This window comes from Globicephala melas, chromosome 2 (genome assembly GCF_963455315.2).
Source record: "Globicephala melas chromosome 2, mGloMel1.2, whole genome shotgun sequence".
NCBI lineage: Eukaryota > Metazoa > Chordata > Mammalia > Artiodactyla > Delphinidae > Globicephala > Globicephala melas.
In genome coordinates this window covers 151,959,534-151,979,398 of record NC_083315.2, presented here as the reverse complement: position 1 = coordinate 151,979,398, position 19,865 = coordinate 151,959,534, and the positions used below count along the sequence as shown (strand labels likewise).

The 19,865-nt window shown below is 48.8% G+C and overlaps 1 protein-coding gene and 1 long non-coding RNA gene across 7 annotated transcripts in view; one reads left to right on the top strand and one right to left on the bottom strand.

Moving 5' to 3' along the window:
• The window catches only part of TMEM63C (transmembrane protein 63C), a 135,381-nt gene that overhangs the window by 65,512 nt on the left and 50,004 nt on the right, over nucleotides 1-19,865 (bottom strand). Inside the window, exon 1 of one of the 6 annotated variants that reach the window (XM_060295091.1) lies at nucleotides 6,141-6,289. The exons of 4 other annotated variants lie outside the window; for them this stretch is intronic. The gene's annotated coding sequence lies outside the window, so the exon portion shown is untranslated. Of the gene's footprint in view, nucleotides 1-6,045; nucleotides 6,290-19,865 lie in introns of those variants that run through there. One more of the 6 variants, XM_030831871.2, reaches the window with a different exon arrangement.
• LOC132596879 (uncharacterized) lies at nucleotides 5,971-17,631 on the top strand. Its single transcript, XR_009563175.1, has 3 exons — nucleotides 5,971-6,095; nucleotides 7,546-7,577; nucleotides 15,607-17,631. It is a non-coding gene; the product is annotated as an uncharacterized lncRNA (long non-coding RNA).

Here is a 19,865-nt window from a genome sequence, read left to right as displayed (position 1 = left end):
CCATTATTGTAGATATTGAGGTCGACACCTCTTTTTTTCTATTTCGAACACTGCTGCCCTAGATAGCCATGGAACCGTCTCCTTATGCACATGTGTGAGTTTCTCTGGATAATTACACAGCCAGATGTGAAACTGTTGGTCATAAAGTATGTACATTTTCACCTTTCATTGCCATTGCCCAAATGTCCCCCGGTGTTTGTACTGCCATTATTGGAGCATCTCTGAAGCTGTCGTCATTATCTGGTGACGTGCCTACCTGCCCCTTCCCCATGAATTACTGGAGGGCATGTATGTGACTGGCACTCAATGAACATGATAAATGAAAGGATGAGCTCACCGTCTAGCAGAAGAGACAGACTCAAATGGGACAAGCGCATTAAAGGCTACGAGACCTCCTGTGGCTGGGATCCAGGGAAGGCTTCATGGAGGAGAAGGCATTCAAATTGGGGTCTGAAGACCAGGGAGACCCTGAACAGATGAGGATGGGGATAAGGGCAAGGACTGGGATGGTGGGGGGAGTGGGTGGGACAATCCAGGGTACTTTTGCTTTGCCAGAGTAATGGTTCTTAGCCGAGCTGGGGGTGGGGTGTGTGTGTTTTGTAAAAACTTCAAGGTGATCTGATACCTCCCCTGTCCCCATGCAGGAAGAGCCTCTGAGCTGGAGCAGGGTGCGAGGGAAGGGTGAAGGAAGCAGGAGGACAGACTGGAAAAGGTATTTGGGGCTTAATCCAAGATGACCGTTCAGTGGCGGGCTCTGGGGAGCCAGTAAGAAGGGACCAGGTCAGAGCTGGGCTCCAAGATGATTCATCCGACAGGCAGGCAGGTAGCTGCTCTCGGCCCCTGGAATAAGGCCTATGTCAGAGAGCCCGCTCCTCCCAACCTCTTTTCCTCCTCTGTCTCTGGGAAAAAATCAGGGCTGTGGGGCCTGGGTTTCCTCCCCAGACCCACAGGAGGGAGGGAGCTCTACCTGCTCTGGGAGCCCAGGCCAGGGGCTTGCACATCGCTTCCTGTCCCCTCCACGCCCCCTGCTCCGCGCAGGTGCCTGGACCAGGGCTCCGAGGAGTCCGTCTGTGAAGTGCGGAGCATCTCTTCCCTCTGCCTGGGCTCAGGCATCCTGAATACGCCTTCAGTGTGTCCCAGGGCATGGGTGGGGTGGGGTGGGAATCCTATCCTTCCATTTTCCCTGTTGCCCTTCAGCAGAACCCAGCTCTGGGCACCCTGCCCAGAGTGGAGGGGAAGGGGAAAACGCATGACCTTCACTTCATCTTAAGCAACTTCAGCAAAACCACCAGCAGCGGCAAGGGCAGGCGAGCTGAGGATGTGTCAGCTGCACTCCAGGGAGGAGGAACCCTCCCCTGGAGACGGACCAGCCTTGGGCCAGTTTAGGCTCCACCGCTGTTGTGCGTGGGTGTGGCTGTGGCTATTACGACCTCTCTGAGCCCCAGCTTTCTCTTCTCGAGTGGGCTACTCACACCTGCTCTGTCCCTCTCCTGGGCGTGCAGAGGACTAAAAAGTAATGACAAGGAATGTGAGGCTGCTGAGTGGCACCAGGATCTCAGGCCAGGGACACTGTTCAGGCTCTTGCTCTTCCGGTGCCTGAGGAAGTCTTCCCAAAGTCTGGCCTAATTCGCAGGCCTGGGTACACTAGGTCCTGGCCCAGGAGGGATCCCTGACCTGGTACCAACCTGTTTGCTGTACTGAAGGATGCCCCGCTCTGGCTCTGAGATGTCCCGCTCTACCAGGTCCTCAGGGATCTGAAGCTCTTTTTAAGGGAACAGCTCAGCTCCAACAGTGCCTATAGGGCCACCAACACCGTTGGTCAGCTACTGCCACCAAAGCATGGCCAGCCAACCCAGAGACCCCAGGACAGCTGGCCACTCGGCAGGTAAAAGGGTGAGCAACTGGGAAGAAGGAGGCTCCCAGTCACCAATCACATGCCAGACACCTTTCTGCTTCCTCCCACTCATCCTCCGCATGGCCCATTGCCGTGGGGGTTATTCTGCCATGTTGTGAATGGAAGACTCACAGAGGTGAAGCGAGCAGTTAATGAAGCAGGTGGAAACTCAGCTCCCAAGTGCCCCCAGGCAGTGTGTCTGGTGTGCCGGCCTCCCCGCTCCCAAGCTCTCCATCAAGCATGGCTGGCCTCCACATCAAAAACCTAACAGACAGCCGTATCCTTGGCCAACTGGCCAGAGGTCCACCTTGCTCATCGGTGTCTCCACAGATCTCAGGACGCCTTGCTCTTCTGCCAGGACCCCGTGGCCTGGGGCCAGTGTCCCGCTGGCTGGGCACAATTCTGAGAAGACTCAGCCAGAGGGAAGAGAAGGCTCCTGTCTCCGGGGTCACCTTCCTTGGCGAGGCCACTCAGCCATGGGGAGGGCAGGCTTGGCTTCTGGCTGGAAGCTGGCCTGACCTCTGTGCCTCTGATCCTCTGAGGCTGCCAGAGGCCCCGACCTGGCATCACCAAGGGTCTGCAGGTGGCACAGGGCTGTGCCGTACCTCAGCCACCCCAGCTCAGCTCTTCAGAGCCTGCCTTCCGGGTGCTCGTGCGAAACAGCAGAGTGGAAAGTGAGAAAAGCAGAAGGAGGGGGCCCAGGACACTTGGATCCCGGTTTTCTAATTGGGCCCAGGCTTCAGGTTCTTTCTGGAGCATTACTAATCACGAGGAGACCGGAGGTGACAGTGGGACACCCCCTCCCCCTGCCTCTGCGGGTTCCAGTACCAGCCCCAGGCACGCTGGGAAGGACCGTGGCAGCTTGGGTACCTACCCTGCCCTAGAAACACAGGACAGAAAGTTCTGGCCACTGGTGCTCTTCAAAAGAGCCACCCTTGGTTGGCCCAGAGCAATCCAGACAGATCTAGAACAAGGACACAGCATACCTCATGAGCTGCCCGTGTCATGTTCTCATCTCAACTCCCCCATTACCCTGTTTGGCACAAGTTGCACGAGCCACCTCGTGGACAAGAACGAGGGGCCCGCTGTACACCACCCATGCTGACCTGTGAGTGAGCTGCAAAAACCACTGCTCTCCCGGAGAGGGAAGAGGAGGGAATGCCGGGCCCCACGTCAGGCAAAACAGTGCACTAAAAGCTGCTGGTCTCACCTGAAGCTGAGTGCTTCCCCTAAGCGCTTCCATTATAGCCTTCCCAGGGTGAGCCTGCCCATGGCCCGAATGCTCTGCAGCCTCCCTGCACCCTGGACACTCTGTGCAAAGAGCTCCCAGCACTTTACGCCCGTTATCTCTACAGTTCTTTCACCAGCTCCTTCCCAGGAAGAACCAGAGTGGAGAGTCCACGGGATTCGAGAGTCAGTGGGGAGGATCCAGGCCTGCAGGCTGGTCTGCTGTGCTTACAGTGTGGAAATCATATTAAATGTCACAGGTGGTTGAGGAGGGGGAAGGGAAGTCCTCAAGGGCCAAAACACAACATGAACTGGGCTGGGGAAGGATGGCCTGCCTGCCAAACCTAGAAGGGTGCTCTAGACTGGCCATGGCGGGGAGAGGGCAGCCTCCGCAGAGGGATTGGCCACATTTCCCCCATCGAGGCCGGAAACAGATGGCTTCAATCTAGACCAGAGTCTCCAGGAATAACATTTCCCATCTGCAATAAACACTTGACGTGTGCCCAAAGCCCTCCCACCCATCAGGGGAACGTGTTTTCATGTTTTCAGGTAGGGAAACTTGGAGGGCAGAGTGCCAGCTACTAGGGGCTCTGGTCCAGAAGCAGGTACTATGTTCCATAAGTGGTTGTCCTCCCACTACCTGAGAGCCTCTCCAAGGCCTGCCTCTGCCTCTGCCTCTGCTTCTGCCAACCAGGAGGGATCACCACCAGCTTCCCTGGGTCATGGGGCAGTGGCCTTCCTCCTGGAGAAGGGCTAGAAGGGACCCTTGGGGGGCAGAGGAGCCACACACACGGTAGGTACTCCTCTCTCTGGCATTGTACTGTCACTCCACGGGCAGCTAGCTGTGATCTGAGAACCCCATCCCCTCCCACAGGCCACCCCAGTGATTACTCGTGGTCATCATGTAGCCCAGGGCATGCGATGGAATCACCAGGGGCCAGCTTTCAGGGGCTCTGTGCTTGGAGGGTATGTCTGAAAAGCATCAACTCATGCACCAGGCACATGGTAACTGTTTTGCTCAGAATCACGGACTTCCCATCCTGTGATGCTGTCAGAGGGATAACTGAAGTCCCTCCGCCCGTGGGCCCCCTCAGTGGCTGTGATCACAGCTGCTGGCACTAGGGCAGGAGAAATAGCTGCTCTTGGCTCTGAGAGGCCCACAGAATTTGTGTGTCCACTCTGGGTGCACGATGGGAACGTAACCAAGAGACTTTGGCTCCCCTCTTCAAGTTGCTTCTTTCCTAAGAAATCTGAAAACACATCTCAATGGAGGAGAAGATGCTGGAGCTGTCCCCTACCACTGACACCCCCCTCCCATCAGGAGGCACTCACAGCCTCACCTCACCGGGGCAGGGGCTGAAGGTGGAGAGGAGGAGAGAGGAAGGGGCCTCATCTAGTCTGCCCTGCGATGGGCCGGGGGAGGCAGCAGACCTGGGTGCAGGTAAGAGCCCTGGAGCAACTCGCTACACCCTCGGTGACTCAGCTTCCTCACCTGTACAGTGACACTGCCTGGCTCCAGCTCTGAAATAAAATACAGCTCTCTGCCCGCCTCAGTTTCCCCCCAGAGAAAGGCATCTGCACCAGGGAGAAGGAGGGTGAATTCACAAGGTGAATTCAGGAAAAGTTCACCTCCAAGGGCAACAGATCCTATGCAGTCCATTTCTCCCGGGGACAGGAGCTGGGGAGGGAGCAAGGTTGAGATCCACGGGGTGGTGGTGGGGTTGACGCTGAGAGAAGGTGGACTCAGTTCCCCCAGCTCTTCTCCAGGGAGAGGAGGGCTGTTAACGGAGAAAGTCCATCTGCCTGTCCCCCGTCCCTCCCACAGCAGCCTGGGAACTTCCAATTGGCTTTCATCAAGGCTGGTACACGAGACTGAAGCCCAGAACTGGGCTGCCCCTTCCGGCCTTCCTCCCCTGGAAGCCAACTCTCATTCTCTCCCTGAGCCCACAAGCAGAACAGGGGCCCGTAGCTCCTCTACTTAGATGACTGTTTTTCATGAGTAGTTTTTCCCTGTCCTCATACAATTCTGATCCCTGCAGTGTTCACAGCCATGACACTCTGGAGCCTCCACAGAAGTTATATCTCCCTCCATTCACAGGAATGAGGAAAGGGGGCACTGGGGGTGGGGGGTGTCCACCCCAGATTGGAACGGAGGCCTTCAGAGTAAGCTCAGCTCCTGGCCCTCCAGAGAGCGTCAGGGCAAGGCAGTGCCTGGGAGGCCAGCTCTGCAGGACCTGCTGAGTGACCTTGGTGAAGCCACAGCACCCCTGGGCCTCAGTTTCCCCAGGTCCATCATACAGATCCAAAGTTTCTCTCTCAAGGCCAAGGTGAGGATGAACGCAAGAACCTTTCTGTGAAAGCATATGAGAAAAGGTGCCGTATTTTGCCCCTGAGAGCCCAGAAGTCCCGCCCACTCAGCACAGAATGAGACCGACCCACCCCCACCCCACCCCCGCCAACTGCAGCGCAGCCGTGACGCTGCCAGAAGTCCTAACCGCGTTGTAGACTGCGGGGGAGAGCGCGCCCCTCCCATGCCAGCCCAGTGAGTGGGAGGCACAGCCCCAGGGAATCCCTGCATGGGGGTGGTCCAGAGAGGTAACCAACAGGCAGACAGAGCGGGACCCCAGCCAAGCCTCCTGCCCACCCACCCCACCCCCCCGACCCAATGAATACTGTCGACCAAGCCACGGCCCTTCCTGGTAGGCGGCTCCTTCCACCCTGCCCTGGGTCCACGCTGGGGGAGAGCCGGCGAGGCCACGGAGTGTGGCGCAGTCTCCCCCGCCCCCATCCCTCCCAGTCCGCGGTCCCGGAAAGCGTAGAGCAAGCAGTCCTGCCCCACCCCCTCCCATGTCCAGGACCCGGATTGTGCGCCCCTTCTTCCAGCCGGGAAGACCAGTTCCAGCTGATACCACCCGCTTGCTCACCACGTCTGCGCCCTCGGCGCCTCGGCGCCACGGCCCCAGCGCCAGGAAAGGTACGCAGGCCGCCGGGATGCGGTGACGGGCAACACGCTCCCTACCTGGGAGGAGACTGCCAGCCGGTCGTCCTCCTCGCGGGCCTAGTGAAGCCAGCCCCACCTGGCAAGGGACTGTCAGCAAATTCCCCGCTGCATCACCATGGGAGCGGCATCCCGGCCCCTCCCAGGCAGAAGCCAACCTTGGCCCCGCCCCAATGCTGCTTGACCCGCGAGGGAACCCAGGCTGGATTTTCATATGCAAAGGCCCAGGCTCCGCCTTAGAGACTTTGTAGCTACCAGGAACCATCAGCAAATTACCATCGCAAATATACAAGGCTGGCAGTCCCTTGCTGTAGACACTCCAGCACCCTCCGAAGCTCTGGGCCCTGGCAGGCGTCCTGCTGCTCTCTGCCCACCCTACAGCCTTCACCCCCACTTCAAGCTCTCCTTTGAGGCTAGTGCCCCTTTCAACCCACCCAACCCCGCCAGCCAAAGCGAGAAAAGACAACCGCACAAAGGTAACAGCGCTTAGCCCCGCCCAGGGACCAGCTCCTGGCACCGGCCCAGTGATTGGTTCCTTCTTCCCCAGCAAAGGGAACATCTACAAATTGACCACAGCCCTGTCCAGGAGGCCCAAGAGGGTGGGCTGGGTCATTTCCAGTTTGCCATGGGCCACAGTCCTGTAGGTCTCCAGTTTCTTCAAAGTCCTGGCTACTCTGCTGGAGACACTAGTTTTGACTCTGGGGGCGGGTGCCAGTGTTCGAACCCCCAAAGATCAGTATACAAACTAAGGGACAGTAGTAAACAGCCACTCTCCTCTCTCCCAGGAAGGGGCCTAAGCATGTTTATTTAATAGACTTTACGAGAGAGACAGGTTGCTGACCAACCTTTGAACGTGACTCTCTTTTAACAGTTATATAATGGTAAGATATTGACAGAGCTGTTAGCAATGTGCTAAGAAGGCCACAGAGTAATCAGTGTGAGTCTAAGGTCGTGAGACACTGACAGGAGGGTCAAAGGGTAGCTAGGCTTTCAGGGGTTGGCTCCCCATAAGCAGCAGCACCGCGCTCCCTCCAGGCTGGCGCACCCTGGTCATCTCTCTCCCTCCCCTGCACCTGCCCCTGCCCCCTCACCCCCTGGTTCTTCTGACCCAGCAGTGCCATGAAAACCCAAAGTGAGCCACTAGGCATTCTGCTGAGATCCGTCCATTTCTTCGCTCCCTCACCCATTCGTTTATTCATTCGTTCAAGGACTAGGAAGGCTTTTGGTTGTCTATCATGCAATGGCAACAGCGTATCAAGGGTCTGGGTTCTAGCCTGGGCTCAGCTGCTAGTGTGCTTTGCAATCTTGGATAACTTGCTTGATCTGTCTTTCTTTCTTTTTCCCTCTCATCTGTAATACTGAGAGGGCTGGGCTCGTTGGGGTTTAAGGCCCCTCTGGCCCTAACATTTCTATTCCTCTCTTCTAGGATAGAGTCTGGTGGGAACAAATATAAACCAGGTAAGTACAAAAGTAATGTTTAAGAACTCTAGCTGCCCAGATTCCAGTCCCAGCTGGGCCATCTAAATATGGGACTTAACCTCTCTGAGCTTCATTCTTTGCATATGCAAAATGGCGGGAATAATAATAACAACCTTAAAGGGTAGTTGTGAGGATTAAATGAGATATTGTATACAAAGTAGATGCTCAATAAATATTGTTGTTTTTGCTGTCGTTGTTATGGTACTGGTGGGAGAGAGTAAAACCTGGACAAAAGCAGCTTGTCCTCCTCTCTGCTTCCTCACTACAGAACTAGTGTCTGACTCCAGGGTGGGAGGATTAAGCGTCTTATGTATGAGGGTAATAGCCGTTCCTTTAGAAAGACCCTGTGTTAAGTGGAAAGAACTTGGTCTTTGGATCCAGTTGAAACTTGGTTCAAGTCTGGGCTCTGGGCTTCCCTGGTGGCAGAGTGGTTGAGAGTCCGCCTGCCAATGCAGGGGACACGGGTTCGTGCCCCGGTCCGGGAAGATCCCACATGCTGTGGAGCGGCTGGGCCCATGAGCCGTGGCCGCTGAGCCTGCGCGTTCGGAGCCTGTGCTCCGCAACGGGAGAGGCCACAACAGTGAGAGGCCCGCATACCGCAAAAAAAAAAAAAAAAAATCGGGGCTCTGCCTCTTACTAGCTGGGTGACTTTGCACTAGTTACTTAGCCACTCTGAAATTAATTTTCACATCTATAAAACGGAGATGGAAATAAAAGGAGTCCAACAGTAGTACCTACCTCATAGAGTCAGTGTGAATATAAAATGCATGTAAGTTACTTGGGTCAGTTTTTCACAAACAGAGACTGATCAATATTGATCTCTCCCTTCCAAGAAGGACCTTAGATAGAATGGAGGGGAGACCCTAGCGCTGAAATTTCTAGGCATCCTTGACTGAGTGTCCTGTGAGAAGACTGGGTAGTGGGTATTCTAGCTCAGACCCAGAGCTGGCATCAGCAGCTCTCCAGCCCCCTTTGGCCAGGTGCCATCCACACAGAACCTATGAACCAGCCTCCCTGGATGAGCCCGATCCCTGAACATGCCCTCTGCTGGGAGCTGAGGCCAGAATGGGAGGCTGAAAGCAGGTCCTGAAAGGCCTCACACGCGGGGCTCAGGAGTTTAGACTTTGCTCAGCAGGCAAAGGGAGCCGTGGAAAGTTTTTGAACAGCAGCCACAGGGTAAAGTTTTTGAGCCAACACCCAACCCACTCCAGTTCCTGGAGGCGAGACCTGATAGGCATCAAGGATGTACAATAAAGGGAGATACAGAAAAGGGGGGGGGAATCCATGGGAATACCAGGTGGGCTGCATGGGGGGACAATCAGAGAGATGACCCTAACCAACTGAACATCAATGACCTAGACGAGTGTCAGGCTGGTAGAAGGTGCTTTGTCGAGACGTGAAGGTGTGTGGGAATGAATAGCTGAGGCTTTTGCGAATAGCTGTGGCCTTGAGAGGCTTTCAAAGAAAAGGTGCTTCTGGCCTGTGGGTGCTGAGAACATCTTTCATGTTCTCACTCATGTGATTAAGGTGGGAGATCTCTGAAAGATGACGAGTGTTGTCTTCGTGACTGCTTTCTTAACCTCCAGTGTCTTGTCCGGGATCGTAATCCAGGACAACAACAAAGACACAAAAGTCCTCTGAGCAATCCAAACGGAAGGAACTGCTGTCAAAATCAGACGCTTTTTCTGTAGGAGCGCACCTTGTGTCTTCAATGACAGCCCACCTGCGTTTATTCTACGCACGGTTTAAACAGATCCAGTGTGGCAGAGACCACTAAGTATCCGCTTATGTCCTTTTTTCCCCTCTTTTAGCAGTAGAGCTTCCAAGGTTAAAACTTGGCTACATGGCTACCCTACTAGAGACTACATATCCCAGCCTCCCTTGCAGGCAAGTGCAGCAATAGGACTAAGTTATAACCAATGGGATGGGAGTGGAAGTGATCTGTTTCATTTCTGGGCCACATTCTTAAAAGGAAGCTGCCTGCTCTCCAGTTCCTCTTTCCCCTTGTGCAGACTGGACCATGGGCAGGGGGGTGGAGGCGGGGACAACTTTGATGATGCTGACAAGGACCTGACTTTGGCCAATCTACAAGACCTGAGTCTCATGATGACCTGGAGAAGAAGAGCCCTGAACTATTGACACCTTGGTCTGTGACAGCAGCTGAACCCATAGCCTGATAAATCTAGTTTCCTGATTTTCAAGCCCACAGTAGACGGAAAAGAGCATATTGGAAGGAGAAAGAACTTACAAAAAGCAAGCACAGTGAAATTAGCAAAAGCCTAGAGCAAGAGGATATAGAACAACTTATATAAACAAGAGGATATAAAACAAACTCAGAGTTTGGGGTCATTTAGTTCAGGGCCAAGAAGCCTTGGGGGCGCCATTGTATTACAAGGTAATGTTGGAAATGCTCAGAATAACAATCTTGAATCATTAAGAGAAGATTAATTCTGATGGAATATTTTATTTTAAAAGGAAAGCAATTATATGATATGTCTAGTGTCTCTGAAAATGGTTAACGTAAAACTTGTATGCTTAAGGGTAGAAACCTTCAGCATCCATTCAAAATAATACCTTTCCTGATGGGTCAGAAAGTAGAGATTTTGACTCATTGATATATACCTTCTCCCACTAGATTATACATCCTTTTAAGATCAGATTGTATCTCCTTTTTCTTTTTATTCCTAGTGTCTAGCACAGTGCTAACTCAAATAAATATTTTTTAATAACTAAGGGGGTGAAATCTGGCATCTGTTACCTTAGATGCCAGAGCTTAGTAGGGTCCCACCAGCTGATGTGGAATATTGAGCAGTGAAATTGCCTGAGGTCCCAAAACACCCTGGTGGAGAGCTGCAGGGCCACAGCCCTCACAGCCAAGAGTGTTACGAGCCCGTGGTGACCCTACCCCTGTTGTCTAGAAATCATTTCATCAGAAACACTCCCCTGAGCTCACAAGACCAACATGCACAGGATTTTCATTGCAGAACTGGTTGTAATTCCAAAAACAAACACAACTGTACACAGGCTACACAACGGTGCATGGCCTTTCTTCACTGTCCAGGGGAGATGTTCAGGAAAATTCAAAATAAGAGGGAAAAAAGCGAGAGGTCCAGGAAAGGGTCAGCTAGGTGTGCCCACTGCTTGTTTCACATCATTTCGATGGCTTCGAGGCAAGAGAGATACACTAGTGTCCCCATCATCCTAAAGCCCAGTGCTAGTCACCTAGCTAAGTAGGGGGTAAGAAAGGGGGCAGCAGGTCTGGAGGTCCTGAGAGTCCGCAGATTTTGCTATAAGATCTAGAAATAAACGTATGCCACTGACAGGGACAGTATTTTTCAAGGCAGAACCACATCACTATTCACACTTTGTGACAATCCAGATACTCTAGGGTATCCCCTATCCCCAGGAGCCCAATCAAAACTCTCCAAGAAGGTGGGTCTATTTTGGGAGCTCAGGCTTCTGTCACACACTCTACTCTGCCTTTCCAAACAGAAGGAAATTTGATTACCTGTTCAGAAAGTAGGCAAGCAATGTACTGGGATTGAATACTATTTTTTCAGTGTCCTCTATCTAATCAAACATGGGGTTGTGGGTTTTGAGAGACACACAGCACTGACCCCTCACTGGAAGCTGGCACTCCCCAGTCTGGTGGGGCCAGAGTGGAGAAGTCAGGGCCCTCTAACCACATGGTCCTCAGGGCAGAGAACCTAAGCCTCCCCTCCGCTGGGACAGCCCTGGCCTCCCTGCCCTCCCTCACCCGTGGCCTCAGGCTGGGTCCCCACTCACCAAGGCCCCACCAGGTAGATGCTCTTAGCTAGCCGCAGCTTCTTTTACTTCTGTCCCAGAAGAGGGGAAATTCAGGGAGGTCACTGTCATCTACCTCCAAGTCACTACGAATTATCAATATTGGAAACTTCTCGTGGGGCCGGGTCAGAGGTGGATGCAGATGACACCACAAGGGAAGCTCCACTGTGTGCTGGAACTCTGGAGACACACTGGAGAGGGAGGGTTTCCCCATCCAGAATTGAGCTAAACTGAACATTTCCAGGGCAGATCTGGAGGTTTGAAGCCTGCACAACCTCACCTCAGTTCTGTCTTGAGCCTGGCTGATGCCCTGCAGGATTAGGTTGTTAAAGAATACTTGGGGGGCTTCCCTGGTGGCGCAGTGGTTGAGAGTCCACCTGCCGATGCAGGGGACACGGGTTCGTGCCCCGGTCCGGGAAGATCCCACATGCTGCGGAGCGGCTGGGCCCGTGAGCCATGGCCACTGAGCCTGCGCGTCTGGAGCCTGTGCTCCTGGAGCCTGTGCTCCGCAACGGGAGAGGCCACAACAGTGAGAGGCCCGTGTACCGAAAAAAAAAAAAAAAAAAAAAAGAATACTTGGAAACTAAATTAGCAGTGGTGAGTTTGCCGTAGTATATACTGAAGTAGAAATATAATGTAGACATGAAACATATAATGTTAGAAACCAATGTTACCTCAATAAAAAATAAATACTTGGGTCCTCATGTTGATATTTATTGAGGCTATAGACCACCCCTCACCCCTCAAGCAGATCCTCATAGGGCAGAAATATGGTTTCCCTATTGGATTTCTCCTGGGCTACAAAGTGAGGATCCCGTCTCCATGGCCAGCCTCTTGAAAGCAGCTCTGCTGTACTGTGGGAGCTGGCATTTGTTTCCAGTAATGAACACATTCTTTATTTTATACCTTTATTAACTTGCGAAATATAATACACAGACAGGGAATTCCCTGGTGGTCCAGTGGTTAGGACTCCATGCCCTCACTGCTGAGGGCCCGCATTCAATCCCCAGTCAGGGAACTAAGAATTCCGCAAGCCACACAGCGCAGCCAAAAAAAAAAAAAAATGGACCTAAGAGAGGTGTATATAAAACAGAAATGAGAGCTATAATGAATAATCCTAAAGCAAACACTACGTAACCACTGCCTAGGTCAAGAGATAGAACATTATACCAGACATTTTCCTGTGTAGCTACCCAGTCGCACCCCTCTCTTCTCCACCTGCCCCCCCACCCACAGATAGCCCTCTCTTGACCCTAATGGTAACCTTTACTTCCTTTTCTTTATACTTTACCACCTGATTATTCATCCTTAATCAATAGAGTTCGGTTGGGTCTCTTTTTTTAAGTGGATATTAATGGAATCCGAGTCTGTATATACTTCACGTAGGGCTTCTTTTACTCAACGTTATATGTTAAAGATTCATTCAATGGGGGCTTCCCTGGTGGCGCAGTGGTTGAGAGTCCGCCTGCCGATGAAGGGGACGCGGGTTCGTGCCCCGGTCTAGGAGGATCCCGCGTGCCGCGGAGTGGCTGGGACCGTGAGCCATGGCCGCTGAGCCTGCGCGTCCGGAGCCTGTGCTCCGCAACGGGAGAGGCCACAGCAGTGAGAGGCCCGCGTACCGCAAAAAAAAAAAAAAAAAAATTCATTCAAGTTGTGGCATGCAGTTGTAGTTTATTCATTGTTATTGCTGTATGGCACTCCATTGCTTGACTCTGCCGTAATTAATTTATCCTGGTTGGTGGACATTGGGGTTACGAACAACTTTTTGTGCATCAGCGTGTTTTCTAAAACAATGCCACTATGCCTGCTGCACGTGTGCTCGAGTTTCTGTAGACCACGAGTAGAGTTGTGGGGACGACCATCCACATTGGGGGTGTGTATCGTCAGCTCTACTAATTAACGCTAAAATGCTTCCCAAGGTAGAGTTGTATCAATTTGTACCTCCACCAGCAGTGGGTGAGAATTCCCAATGCTCCACATCCTTTTCAATATTTGACATTGATGGTCTTTGTTACCATCCTGGTGGGGTTTTAGTAGTGTCTCCTTGTGGTTTTAATATGCATTTCATGAATTATGAATGAGGTGACGTACATGATCAAGTATTTGTTGGCCATTTGGAATTTTTTTTGGAGGTACCTGTTCAAGCCTTTCACCCAGTTTTTAAAAATTGGGTTGTCTTTCTGATTGATTTGAAAGACATTAAAAATATCCTTACAATTATCTGCTCCCGCTTGGGGGTTTGCCTTTTCAGTCTGTGGTGTTCTCAGATTAACAAGAGTTTCAAATTTTAATTTAGCAAAATTTATCTATTTCTTTATATCATATTTAAGAAATATTTCCTGGCCCTGAGGACTTAAAGACATTCATCTGTACTACCTTCTAAAAGTTTGAAGTTTTTTGCAATTTACATTTAACTCTAAAATCTATACGGAGGTACATCAGTGACAATGGCAGGGGAGGTAACTCCAAAAGTCTGTCCGTCCTCAAAAATAATGAATAAACTGGCAAAAAAAAACTATCAGAGTCAACTTGTTTGGAACTCTGGAAACTAACGGAAGGCTTGCAGCACTCGGGGAATGCTTAATCAAGGGAAAAAGCAGCTGAATCCCAGTAAGAAAGCTTTCCGGTATTTTTTAAATACACTTTATGTTTTAGAGCAGTTTTAGGTTCAAGAATTTAGCAAAATTAGGCAGAGATTTCCCCATGGTCCCACATATGCTCAGCCTCCCTGCTATCAAAATGAACCGCCACTGACATATCAGAATCACACAAAATCCATAGTTTATGTTAGGGTTCCCTCCTGGTGTTGTACATCCCAAGGGTTTTGACAAATGTATACGAACATATATCCACAATTTTAATATCATCAGAGTAGTTTTACTGGCCTAAAAATCCTCTCTGTTCTTCCTATTCATCTCTCTCTCCCCTCCACCACTGATTCTTTTACTGTGTCCATAATTGTGCCTTTTCCAGAATGTCGTATAGTTGGAATAATACAGTAGGTAGCCTTTTCAGATGTTTCTTTCACTTAGTAATATGCATTTAAGTTTCCCACATGTCTTTTCATGGCATGATAGCTCATTTCTTTTTGTGCTGAATAATATTCCATTGTCTGGATGTACCTTAACTCATTTATCCATTCACCTATGGAAGGACATCTTGGCTACTTCCAAGTTTTGGCAATTACGAATAAAGCTTCTCTGACCATCCATGTGCAAGTTTTTGTGTGGACATAAGTTTTCAGCTCATTTGGATGAATATTAAGGAGCCCAATTTCTGGACTATATGGTAACAATATGTGCTATACCATTTTGCATTCCCACCAGCAATGAATGAGAGCTCCTGTTGCTCCACATCCTTGCCAGCGTTTGATTTTGTCAGTGTCTGGATTTCTAATAGGTGTGTTGTGGTACCTCATTGCCATCATAATTTGCAATTCCCTAGTAGCCTACAATGTGGAGCATTTTTTCATATGCTTATTGCCAACTATATATCTTCATTGATGAGGTGTCTGTTCAGGCCTTTTGCCCATTTTTTAATGAGGTTACTCATTTTCTTCTTTTTGAGTTTTAAAAATTCTTTATATATATATATATATATTTGGCTGTGTTGGGTCTTCGTTGCTGCGTGCAGGCTTTCTCTGGTTGCGGCAAGTGGGTCTACTCTTCATTGCGGTGCGCGGGCTTCTCATTGCTGTGGTTTCTCTTGTTGCAGAGCACGGGCTCTAGGCCCGCAGGCTCAGTAGTTGTGGCGTGTGGGCTTAGTTGATCTGAGGCATGTGGGATCATCCTGGACCAGGGCTTGAACCCGTGTCCCCTGCATTGGCAGGCGGGTTCTTAACCACTGCACCACCAGGGAAGCCCCAGAATTCTTTATATATTTTGAATAACATCTTTTATCAGATACGTCATTTGCAAATATTTTTTCCCAGTTTGTGGCTCATCTTCTTTTTCGCTTGACCATGTCTTTCACAGAGCAGAGGGGGGTTTTCTGTGGTTTTTTTTTAGATTTTGATATTTTAATTTCTTTTGAATACAAGTCACTTTTTGTAAGCTAGGAAACAGAATCAAACTAAGGCAGTCTTGTCCTCTAGAGATCCAGGCCAGTTCTTACAATCTTCAGCAGGATGACATCATAATATGAGGTGCTAACAACAGGGTTAAAAACTATAAATAATAACCACTTATTTACATTTTTTCCTTAGGAAACAGCCAAAAGTCCAGTCCTTAAAGACATGATATACAGAACATCTAGATCTACAAAGGACAGAATTATCCAAATTATACGCTGGCCAACCTGTCGGTGAACCAGATCAGAGCTGGCCCAGGACCGGTGAACAGAGAATGTGTTTACGGTTTGAAAATTTGCTCTGAGGTTTAAAAAATTTCTAGTTGCTGTTAATAAGAAAGCAAGTAAAAAATATTAGAGATGCACCACACTGGTTATTTGATTTTGCCAAGGTTTTCCACTAGAACAAGGTTAGAGTATGGGGATAAGACACTTAGATATTTTCAAAATAAATTACTTAGTAATAAGAAATCTGACTTAACTGCATTCTTCCATTTGCCACAAGAACATATTGACAATGAGGACTATTTAAAAGAATGCTCAACTCTAAAAAGGGTGGTGGCAGCAACACATTCCACTACAGAATAACCTCCCACTTTCCCATACAATTAACATGGCTACTTTTCACGATACATATTCACGTGGAAAAACTTGTCAGGAGCTCTTGCCAGGGCCAGGAGATGAAAAATAGAGACTGTCCTGATGACATGGATAGCTGTAAGCTCAGTTAACGTCTTTAGGATGGACCCATAAAATCTGGCCACTGTTTTGTTGAATATCTGCAAATCGCAGAACTCCTTAGCCCTTAGCCATAGTATCTGCTCAATGTCTTAAAGCTGGGCTCAGTCCCATCTGGGACTCTTTTCTTCAGGGCTGAGGTGCGTGCTAGTCATCAAAGTCTGGCATGTCATCCTAGGAGTGTCCCCAGTAGCCTTTGGGTGCATAGCAGGCGATGCGCAGGTGGTAAAATCCCGGCAGGGACACCAGGATGCCAATGATCAGGACAGGAACAGCCCGGTCTACCCCCTCATAGGAACTCTGGGAGAAGTTTGTTGAAGCTCAAAGGAAGAAACATGTCTTGTTATCTGAGAACAAAATCCCTTTGCTGATATAGTCTGCCAGCAGGAGGGAGCCTATGATAATGAGAAAGGCACCAATCAAAAACAACACTGTAGGGCTTCCCTGGTGGCGCAGTGGTTGAGAATCTGCCTACCAATGCAGCGGACACGGGTTCGAGCCCTGGTTTGGGAAGATCCCACATCCCGCGGAGCAACTGGGCCCGTGCGCCATAACTACTGAGCCTGTGTGTCTGGAGCCTGTGCTCCGCAACAAGAGGCCGCGACAGTGAGAGGCCCGCGCACCGCGATGAAGAGTGGCCCCCGCTCACCGCAGCTAGAGAAAGCCCTCGCACAGAAACCAAGACCCAACACAGCCAAAAATAAATTAATTAATTAATTATAAAAAAAAAACAAAAACAAAACAGCAACGTAGCAAGTACAATGGCCTTATATGGAATCTTAGGAGGGCCTTTCTTAAACTTTAATAAATTGGATCTCATGACATCAGGAAAGAAGGAAGATTCCCACAAATCTGTCGGCTTTAGCAGTTAGTTCCTCCCTGAAGGTCAATGTAGCCATCGTCTGTACTGGAGAACCTTGAGTATTTCACTTTACTACTGGGGATTTCGGTAGCCAGGTTGGTACGAGATTGCATCATAACACGCTGACACAGCTACAGTCGGAGCCCCGCCAGGCCATCTGCGCGCCACAGCTAGCTCACGGTTTGCAGCGGGCGAGCCGAGGCCTCATGGCACGCCTCCCACAACTGCCTCCCCGCCCCCGACCCCAGAGATTTTTAATTAATTAAAACAATTAGATTAACAAGTCTCCCTTCCATGAATCATGGCCTTTGGTGTTATATCCAAAAAGTCATCATGTCAAAGGTAATCTAGCTTTTTTCCTATGTTATCTTCTAGGAGTTTTATAGTTTTGAATTTTACAGTTAGCTCTAAGATGCATTTTGAGTTAATTTTTTGTGAAGGGTATAAGGTTCATTTTTTGGCATGTGGATGTCCAGTTGTTCCAGCGCCATTTGTTGAAAAGACTCTCTGTGTTCTAATGTATTACCTTTGCTTCTTCATTAAAGATCAGCTGATTATATTAATGTGGATCTATTTCTGGGCTTTTAATTCTGTTCTGTTGATCTATTTGTTCTTTCATCAATAAAACTGTTGATCTATTTGTCTGTTCTTTCATCAATAAAACTTTCATCAATAAAAAACTGTCTTGATCATATTATAGTAAATCTTTACGTCAGTAGTTTCAGTTCTTTAACTTTGTTCTTTTCTTTTAATATTGTGCTGGCTGTTTTCAGTCTTTTGTTTCTCCATATAAAGTTTCTAATCATTCTTTCAATGTCCACAAAATAAACTTGCTGGGATTTTGATTGGGATTGAGTTAAATCTATACATCAAGTTGGGAAGAACTGACATCTTGACAATATTGAGTCCTCTTATCCATGAACAAATGGAATATCTCTCAATTTATTTAGTTATTCTTTTAATTTTTTCATCAGAGTTTTGTAGTTTTCCTTATGTAGATCTTGTACATGCTTTACAGTGTTTTAACTTATCCTGGTGCCAACAGCCTGCATTCCTAGTACCAGCGCTGGGAGGTTAGCAGTACTGATCCCATTCTTTAAAAAAATGCTATAGTTGTTTACTTCGACCTGCTTGGTAGCTTCCAGGAGGACTGGTTCAAAAGCCTTGCCTTTATCTCACCTAACTCAGAATTCTCCCATTGCTGAGGTGGCTACTTGGAGGCATTTGTGGAAAACATTTTAAGGCCAATGAATCAATCGCCGCTGCCTGGGGTATTGGATAACAGTTGGGGGTATTAGACAACAGTTGCGGGTAATGGATAACAGTTGGGGCAAAAAATAGGCTAACCAAAAACTTGGGAAGAAAAGCTGGGAAATGAGATCCTTTGGGGAATAAGGATCTAAAATTTTTTTTCCTTTTATATTGGAGTATAGTTGATTAACAATTGTTGTGTTAGTTTCAGGTGTACAGCAAAGTGATTCAGTTATACATATACATGTATCTATTCTTTTTCAAATTCTTCTCCCATTTAAGTTATTACAGAGTATTGTGCAGAATTCCCTGTGCTATACAGTAGGTCCTTGGTTATCTATTTTAAATACAGCAGTGTGTACATGTCAATCCCAAACTCCCAATCTATCCCTCCCTCCTCACCCTTGCCCCCCCCCGGTAACCATAAGTTCATTCTCTAAGTCTGTGAGTCTGTTTTTATTTTATAAATAAGTTCATTTGTATCATTTTTTTCAGATTCCACATATAAGCGATATCATATTTTTGTCTTTCTCTGTCTGACTTACTTCACTTCGTATGATAATCTCCAGGTCCATCCACATTGTGCAAATGGCATTATTTCATTTCATTCTTTTTAATGGCTGAGTAGTATTCCATTGTGTATATGGACCACATCTTCTTTATGCATTCATCTGCCGATGGATATTTAGGCTGCCTCCACGTCTTAGCTATTGTAAACAGCGCTGCAATGAATATTGAGGTGCATGTGTGCTTTCGAACCATGTTTTTCTCTGGATATATGCCCAGGAGTCGGATTGCTGGATCGTATGGTAGCTCTGTTTTTACTTTCTTAAGAAACCTCCATACTGTTCTCCATAGTGGCTACACCAATTTATATTCCTACAAACACTGTAGGAGGATTCCCTTTTCTCCAGGTAGATTCCCAGGTATGTGAAAAGCTCTGACATATACCTGGGAATCTAGAGGGTGAACACACCCCCAGGGCTGGGCTCATGCTCTGGAAAGACTTGAGAAGTTCCTAAGCTTTCACCTCTGGCTCGCCTTCAGTCTCTGTGCATGTGGAAAGTGAAGGTTAAGACAGAGTTGTGAACTACTGTCTGAGTTTTGAAAGCATGCCCACACAAACACAGAGCCCAGCTGCAGAGACTGGGGGGTATTTTTGCTGCTGTTATTCCAGATATTTAAAGAAGTCTCTGTCCAATCACTAGCCGACCACAAAGCTAATGGAATAGGGATTTCAGTGGACACACACAACAAAGCATATAGATTTTACAAAATTAGTTCAGAAAAGACATTAAACAAATAACTACTGCAACAAGCAGCAACAACAGTCCCTGGGAAGGAGAAAAATCTGATTCCCAGAGTTGCCACATTATAATATTCAAATTTTCCAATTGTCAACACAGATTATAAAGCATGAAAAGAAACAAGAAAGTATGGCCCATATACAAGAAAAGAGGCAATTAATAGAAATTGTTCTTGAGGAAGCCCAGACGTTGGACTTAATTGAAAAGACTTTAAGCCAACCATTTTAAATATGCTCA